At 44.2% G+C, this 9,016-nt stretch overlaps 1 protein-coding gene across 2 annotated transcripts in view; it reads left to right on the top strand.

Annotated features, from left to right (window-relative positions):
• The window catches only part of LOC149332560 (MAP/microtubule affinity-regulating kinase 3-like), a 634,516-nt gene that overhangs the window by 397,882 nt on the left and 227,618 nt on the right, over nucleotides 1-9,016 (top strand). The window lies entirely within an intron of this gene.

Genomic DNA, 9,016 nt, shown 5'->3' with positions numbered 1-9,016 from the left:
TTGAAATGAGTGTGTGACTTGTTTCATTTTCTTTAACTGACTGTGTCATTGTTTGCTTCCATATTGGCACCGATAATGATGTGCGATGACAAAAGGTGCCACTGTGGTCGTTCAGGATGGTCCACAGTGAGTTGAGGATGAGCCCGGACTGCGAGGCTCCTGCACGAACATTTGGTAGTGCACTCTTTAATCGCCGGCTTATCCGGAGGTTGCTTAGTAGTGGACAGAGAGATTCACTCTTTGGTATTCAAGCTGGGCATTGGGCTTGCGAAATCTTAACAACCTCATTCTAGAAAGCTTTCTTGAATCTTGGCAAGTAAAGCAGGAAAGGGGCCTTCCTGACTCTCTGGATTGAGCTTAAGCTTGCACAGGTTAATTTAGTTTATACAGGTTAACATATTCCAGTATCCCCCACCCTTCCCTGTTTTATCTTTTTTTAAGGGGGGACACTACCCATAAATAAAAAGTGGACTTTTCAACCGCTTGCTCAATTTTGATAAACTTATGGGGCTGGTTTATATCACTGCTGGGACCATCTCTGCCAAATTTTATTATTCGGCTGGGGGACTTTCTTGATCATCGAAGTGCAGAAAAAAAAAAAAAAAAACCGTGGGGTGATTTTTAATCTTGTGGGTCCATTTTTCTCATTTCCCGTTTTTTCACTAAATTGTCAGCTTAGGAAAACTATTGTTCCAAAATTACTGGATAATATTAGTTCTGTGGCAGGAAGAACACAACTCTGCGTTCAGTTTGTCTGTTTTTTTTTTTTTCGTTTTTTTTAATACTAACGAATGAGCTTAAAGGGACAGTGAGGAGAGCACTATTAATATTTTTTTTATAGCAAAATCCGATAGTTCGGCATGTCATGGCTTTGTTGCCACTTGGCCGGCAGCAAAAGATGCATTTATTTCTAAGAAATTTGGATTCGAAGTTGAAAAAGTTTTTCCCGCCGCTCTGATTCAAACTTGGGATTCTCCTATGACGACACAGGACTAAGTGACGTGAAACATGACGTGCACATGACGTAACACAGACTCCGTGATTTCTGGTTGCAAGCAGCGCGGCCTGGCAGCACCCGAAACGAAAGCTACCGCCGGCCGAACGTTGAAGGCATCTATCGTCTATTGCGGCCGTCGCTACAGTCGCTTCGCTTACGTTTGCACTGGCGTTTTGCCAGCGTTACGATAGATCTCGTTCTCGAAGTCGTCAACGAAGTTCTCGCAAAATAGACACCTTTAGCATACCGTGTACCTTGTTACCGCTAGCGGAATACCGGGAGCCCCCCTAATGTCGGTGAGCGGGCACTGATTGGTCCCGATGCTGCAGGCGCGCGGGTATCTGCCGGGCACGTGGCGCCATCTGGCGACATCAAGGAGATTTGCGCATGAATTGGCTGCGCCTCAGTGATTTGTTGCTTCTTGGGTCCTAGAGTTGCTAGAACCATTGGTTCCAGCAACACTGCTTTGTCCTATGACGTCATCATGCTTGTACTTGCGAGTTTGGCCTGTGGCGGCGATACCTGTATTTTGGTTCTTGCTCTTTTCTACGTTACAAGAGCTTTGTTGTATGAGTGGCGTTTTTGTAATCAGGAGGTGGTATTCTGCCGATACAAGCCAACTTCAATTTCTCCTCAGTGTCCCTTTAACAAAACGATTGAAATGAAAGACCAATGTCATTTATATATGGCAGCATTCTTTTAACATATAGCAAAACTAAGCAAAATAATTCCACAGTTATGTGCTCTGGACATTTCTGAAGCCACATAATGCGAAAAATTGGGAAAATTCCACTTATTTCCCGAACGATAGTTTTCGTTAGCAAGCTTAGTCATCCTTGTCATAAAGGTTGCATGACGGGCTTCATGCTTATTCTAGAATGATGAAATTTGGCAGCGATAGTCTCAGCGCTGATATAAACTAGCCTCGCAAGTTTCGCAAGCGGTTCAAAAGTTCACTCTTTAGGGCAGTGTCCCGCCTTAAAGCTGATGTGTGAGAGGCTTTCTCAGTGGTTCTTGGCATTGTCTAGTGAAAGGATTGATGGGGTCATCTGGGCTTTGAAATGGCAAGATGCATGGCAAGGCAAGGCAAGATGCATAAATCGTAGTGACTTGTTCACTCTGATAGAAGGCGAAAGATCTGAGATTTGTTTTCTTTTTCCGTGCTCTTTGAAGCTATCGTTGCTTCAGAAAACGTTGCTCTAATGCAATTTAAAGAGCAGCCGCAGTGTTTTCTATGTTTAACGTTTTGTTTGGATTGCGTTACATTCCTTAGAGTCCTCTATGTTTACACCACTTTGTTTTTTTAATACTTGGTAAAATATTTTTGGGGCGAAAACCGAAACTTGGCTGCATGGTCAAAGGCAATGCAGCGACGTCACAAATATTGTTGGAAAAATTCACATATGCTTGTTGAATTGCTAAAGTAGCAACTGGAAGCAATGGCTCCATTCGTGGAATTCCCGAAGCGACCAAATGCGTGTCCATCTATTTTTGTTCCACAAACGCGCAGTAGGTACTAATGAGCTAGTAATATGTGTGATGTTGTACAGTGTTGCCCATAGAAATCACGAGAACTGATGTCACGAAAATGGCCAGCTTTAAAAGTTATTTGGGTCAGAACAAAATGTCATATGGCTGTGTTATTTGGCAGAAACTATCATGACAGAGGGGAGCCTACGGTAGAAATTTTGTTAAATTATGTGCGCTTCCAAAAACTCCTGGAGTTTTTTTGATGTTGCCATATTTTAGCGAACATTGTCAGACTGTCCCTAAAGCAAAAACAAGCCCACAGTGGGTTGCCTTGGACTTCAGGTCAGTAGCAGAAAGCGTACAAATCATGCAAGCTGCTTTCTAAGGACATTTCTTTTTTCTTTTATTGCTTTTCTTTTCTTTTTACTTTTTTCATACTGAAGACTGGAATTATATAAATTTGCATGCTGTTCAGACTTCTAGGTCTTCAGAGGCAGTCAAAGCTTGACTTTTGGTGATTCATTTCAGTTTTGTTCTTAGCTCATTGTTGTCAGCTTCGCATATTTTGTGAGCAGAATTAGGTGTTAAAAGTTATGAGTGTAATGTAATGTAATGATTGTAAGAATGCAATTTTGAGGCAGTAATTGTTGGGCTGTATATGCTGAGTGCCAGTCTTTTTAAGTTTCCTCAAAGGGAATCGCATTTCGCCGTATATTAAGTGTAAATAAGTTGCAAGCTAACACTTAAGCTTGCACGAAAGTCCACTTGTGAAAATAGCTTAGCTGGGGTGCTTTATTTATTCTTTCCATACGAACACTACCTTTCCATTTTACTTGGTTGGGCTGCGCTCTTCTGTTCTCCGATTTCCGCAGTCTGGAAGAGAGCTTCAGGCGTAGGTTTGTTTAATTTGTTTGTTGTCTGAAGACTGTCTGGCATTGTAGAGGAAGGATATATGGAAGGGGCATTTCACCTCTGGCAGACAACTGGATCATCATCATCAGCCTGACTACACCCACTGCAGGGCAAAGGCCTCTCCAATTAACCCTGTCCTCTGCCAGCTGCGCCCACCATGTCCCCGCAAACTTCTAATCTCATCCGCTCACCTAACTTTCTGCCACCTCCTGCTACGTTACCCTTCTCATGGAATCCACTCCGTTACCCTTAAGGAGCAGTGGTTATCTTGCCTTCGCATTACATGCCCTGCCCAAGCCAATTTCTTCCTCTTGAGTATGTCATTAACCCGCGTATGTTCCCTCACCCACTCCGCCCACTTCCAGTCTCTTGACATCACACCTATCATTTTTCTTTCCATAGCTCACTGCGTTGTCCTTAAAGGTGCAGTAAAGAGGAATCTGAACTCTTCTTTTTGCCGCGGGAACTCAATCTATACGTTCCGAGCACTCTTAAAACTTCGACCTATTGCCCTGTGTGGCCGATTTCCGCAATTAAATCAAATTAACGCCCGGCTCCCGCCTTTTTTTTTTAATACTGCCTCGTACTGTGGGCGGAGTCGACCAACGCGTGGAGCGCCTTTCACCCTTTCACCCAGTCCCGTGGCGGCTTGCCGCTCTGCCACCAGCGGAGTAATACGTAGTAATCCGTAGAGGCAAATAGTCCGCGCGTATTTTTATTTCTGCAGGCTTATTTTGTGGCTTCATTATCTGTGAATGAAACTATTTATTCACGGAAACCTAAAAAACAAAATAAAGCGAAAGCAAAGCCTCCACGGAGCTGGCTGAAAGGCACTCCACGCGTTGGTCAACTCCGCCCACCGTACGGGGAGAATTCAAAAACTAAAGGCTGGAGCCGGATGTTAATTCGTTTTAATTGGGGAAATCGGCCACACAGGGCAATAAGTCGAAGTTTCTAAGAATGCTCGGAACGTGTAGATCGAGTTCCCGCGGAAAAAAGACGAGTTCAGATTCCTCTTCAGTGCACCTTTAACTAAGCTGGACCCTTTTCGTTAGCCTCCACGTTTCTGCCCTATAATTGAGTACCGGTAAGATACAGCTGTTTCATTATGAAGAGGCACCAATAAAGGGTCTCACAGTGGTGGCACCTAGTGACAGAAAGTGGAATATATGGAGGGCATCTCTCCATTAGTGAATAAGTGGACACTGGCTGATTAAGTGGAATTACCTTGGGGGGTGGTCATGCTGTGGCGACACCTAGAGGATTGAACTGGAACATATGGAAAGGTCATCCCTCTGTATAGTTAAGTGGAGAATGGCACATTATGAAGAGGCATATATGGAATGGTCACCTCTCCATCGGCAGATATTGAAGTAGGCACAATATTAAGAAGGCACCCATTGAGGCTTGTACAGTGGAGGCACCTGATAACTCGAAGTGGAGCCATCCCTCCGTTTATGCTTTCCATGAGGAGTGGCACCAAAATATATCAGTGGGCGCAATTTAAAGGGGCCTTGAAGCACTTTACTCAGTATGAGCGTTGTAGAAAGCGGAGCTATTTAGCCAAACTTGTTACAAAAATCTGAATCGAAGCCAGAAAATGCCCCACAGCCAATATATAAAAGGTTATATACCCTGTGCGATCAGGCTATGAGTGCCACACAGCAAGCTTTGGTTTTTTGAGTGCCTTGAGAGTTTGTTTAAAGGGATATGGAGAATTTGGTTTTTGTTTGCCTTGAGAGTTTATTTAAAGGGATATGGAGAAGGAGTCCATCAGGTTTTAATTAGACCTGATAGCTAGGCCTTTCATGGCTAAGAAATTTGAAACTAAAATTGGACTATTTTGGAACTCATGACATTGGTGATGCTGTTGAGTGTTAATAGGTTTGCTTCATTTTTTTTTATTTTTATATGGTCAGTTTTCGTCTTCTTTTTTCTTCAGTAAAAATGTTTTAATGATAGTGATGTAGAAGTTATTTTATCTTCAGGCACTTTTTGTCTGCGGTTTTATTTGACGAAGTCTTACCTGATATCACTGCAGTTTGGTCGCAGTAACAACCTGTGGCGACTATACCTGTCTTCTGGCATTTCACTAACTCTTTCTAGCCCCATTTTCAGAGAAAGTGGCCTCTTGGTCATTAGAAAGTGGTAATAAGTCGATCTAGGCCAGTGTTACTTTGTCCACGGTGTCCCTAACTTCCACTAGCAGCACTACAATGAGAACCTCCGAATCATGGACCAGTCAAACCTCAGAGTCCATCAGCACTACAGTGAGTTAACCGCAGAGCCATGGACCAGTCAGGGGTCCTGGGTTTCGACGCATGGGCCTCAGAGAATTTTGCCACTGGTATGGTCAAACTGTTCTGGAGACAAGTCCATAGGTATGGTTGCATTTCAGGTCACCTGTTGCACCACATGTTAACGGATCTGCATAAGTCATCTTGTTTGTGACACTGTCGTGGCCTGCAAATGGAGTGAGCCTTCCTTTTATATGTTTATGTCTCAGTTTGGCAGTGACTGTAGAGCAGTCTGCCCTGCTAGCCCTGAGCGTTGCCATCCTTTTTCTTTCACGGCTTATTGTTCACTGCTTATTGTTTTTGTTCTGCCTCACACGAGGAAAGTAAGTACCTGTGCTTGCCTGCAGGCATGCCAGCTATGTGCGGTTTAGTTGAAACATTGTCCATGAAGCACTTTTTACATCCTTTTCATCGTTTCCGAGTACCATTAGGGAGCTGACAGCTTGCATCAGCACTTTCCTTGGTTTGCAATTCTCATCGACCTTCATCATTTTCTTTTAAGTTCTTGTGGTGAAGCATCTTTTGTTGTCCCTTCCCCACACACCCTGCTTTTTATTTTAATATTTTTTTCTGGTCTGTACCAAATATGAGTACTTTTAAACTTTTATTATTCTGCTTGTTTTCTGGCACAGTCCTGTTAGGCAAATGGTGGCAAACTGTAGTAGAAGATACCTTAAAAACACAGACGTATAGATTTTTTCTGTCAAGCCCTTGGTGAGCTTGGAAATGTCTTAAATGCTTGCACAGTGCTAAAACCTATACTAAGCTGAAGCGAAAATCTATGCAGAGAAGCCCTGTGTTTGATGGCTACGCAGAAGAGATCTGCAACTTGAGGCGATCTCTGAACTTGCTTACATCATTTGATTTTGTTTAGTCTATCCTACAGCATGCTGCAGATCAGTGCATGGTTTTCAGGTTTAAGAGTATTACGGTTTTGCGTTTACATTCCTGCCTTTTAATTGATGTGGCTGTGGTTACGCTCTAGAATGTCCCTGAGTCCATAGCAGTCTGGACTGTCACAAAACTGTGGAGTTTTAATTGGTCCTACTGGTATCTGCTCTAGCCCATGCCAGTTTGACCGGATCATGTGGAAACAAGCTAATATTGTGTCTTTTGCATGGCGCAGGGTTAGTTTGCGCTTGAGACAGCTGGAGTCATTGATTCAGCGATTCAGTAACATTGCGAAAGGCAGAACATAGATGAATGGTGTGCAAGGCACATCACTGCCCCCCCCCCAAGTGTCTTGCTCCAAGGCACTTCTTTCTTTGTTATGTTTGGTTCCACTGCAGTCATCTTTAGCTATGCATTATTTGCCACGAGGGAACTGTCTTTTTAACGTGGATTGAACTGTTGGGCATTGTGGAGCTGTGGGTGTGTAGTTTCATGTTGGTTGTAGTTCTGGTGCCCACGTTTTCGTGTGCGCGCAATGCATTTTGTAAATGTGCACAGCATCGCAGTTGTCACGAGACACAGGATGTACAGCAAAAGCTTACTTAGAAAGCAATAGCTTGATCATGGTAGCGGAAGTGCCCGACACACTTGGCTGATACACTATGCTTGCCTATATGAGAAGTTAGTACTTAGGCCTGGGTATTGGGGCATTCTAGAACCATTGGCAACCTTGGAGACCCTCAGAATCACTCTGCATAGAACGCGGCTGCAAAGCTGTGACGCACTGTATGTGGCAGAAATGCATCGAAGCAGATCACATGGCATTATTCAAGGCCTGGTAGAATGCATTCAAGTACCTGCTGTAAGAAGTTCTACATTTTTGGGGAGAATTTGTACCTTGCATGGTTGCTAGCAGCAATATATGCAACTGATAGCTAAAATAGCTGTCTGCTTTGCTATTCAGCAGCAATTATGCTTTTTGTACAGAATTGGTGTGTTGATGGGTGTATGCAGGCGTGAGGCCTTGGCTTCTGCATTTGTCGCAGGGTTTTTTTTTGTGTCGCTGAGCTTTTATCGGCATATTTGCGCTGCGTAGTCAGTGACACTTCTCTTCTGGATCTTTTGTTCATGCCATCACTGATTTCATTGAATATCAAGGGATGGATTGGGAGGGTGCCCATTGTTTTGTGCACTTGAGAGTTTTTACTTTCTCTTTGTCATTCTTCTAGGATGTGCACCCGTAGTTGAAACACTGTATTAATGCCGATTTAAGCACATCCAGCGCCTCTCCCCCACTGCCTCTTTTTTTTTTTTATTTGAGGGGAATGGTCGGACTAGGGGTGGGTGCTTAGAATTTAATTGTGTTGATGTTTACTATGTCACTTTCCTTTTCTGAGATAAGGCCGTCAAAAAATTGGGATGCTTGAAACTACAGCATGCTTAATTTTTGCATTGGTACAGTACTAGTAATACCTACCCACAGTGACAAGTGAAGACCAATTGATGTGCTATGTGTTTTCGGCACTGGTAAAACATAATAGACTCCCCTGTAAGCATTGCGGTTTGTAGTTTCACTATTATTAGAGGGGGTGTGTTGAAACGCTACTTGCGCTTATGCAACTGTGAGTGCACATATTTGTGTGTGTATGTGCCTGTGTGTGAGTGGCATGGATGTGTGCGTATGTGCGCGACGTGTGAAATATTGCACTTCCCGGGACATTGGTGGTGTTATATTTTACGCGACTACCCAACGTGGTTTGCTTTGCAAGAATGGAAGCCAGTGCTTCGCAGGCTCGGCTGATGTGCGTCTCCTGGATGGCACAGTGGTACGAAATAAAGATATTTCTGCATCCAAAGCTGCAAGCATTTCTACCTCCGGCAACAGTCACACCTTCATTAGTTGCCTGCCATCTGGCGCTGAGCACTGTAGACCTTATTCATGTAACGTCGATTGCATGGTGCGCCTATGCAAGCAACCATGGCACGCAATGTCGCGGTCGCGTGAGCGGGGCAGTCCGGATGTCCGGAAAAATGGAGGGGAGGGGGCTCACTTTATCAGCACCCTCTATTTCAGATCTTCTGGGAAACTGTAGTGCATGGGATTACATTTGAACCACTTCGCATGTCTGCTAGGGAGACTGAATGCGCAGCCCCCTCCCCCCACTGATTGCGGCTGATTGCAGAAGCTATTGGAGTCCTGGACTGAGGACCCCGCCCATAAGGACCAGTCACCCTTTCTGTATAAAGTTTTTCACCACCACCACCCTCTGAGCTTTTAGTTTTGAAGTTACAGGGTTGCCCATGGGAGCCGCCCGCCAAATCTGCGAGGGGCATGCTTCTCGCAAAGGATGTGGAGATGGCTTGTTACACTAGTCGCCATGTTAGTGGACCAGATGCACAGTTGTAGCATCTGGTCCACTAACATGGTGACTGTACTAATCCCCTTATC

Source organism: Amblyomma mixtum, chromosome 8 (genome assembly GCF_055824585.1).
Source record: "Amblyomma mixtum isolate Tamu chromosome 8, ASM5582458v1, whole genome shotgun sequence".
Classification (NCBI taxonomy): Eukaryota; Metazoa; Arthropoda; class Arachnida; order Ixodida; family Ixodidae; genus Amblyomma; species Amblyomma mixtum.
Note: the sequence above shows the minus strand (reverse complement) of the source record. Positions and strands in the feature narration are given on the sequence as shown.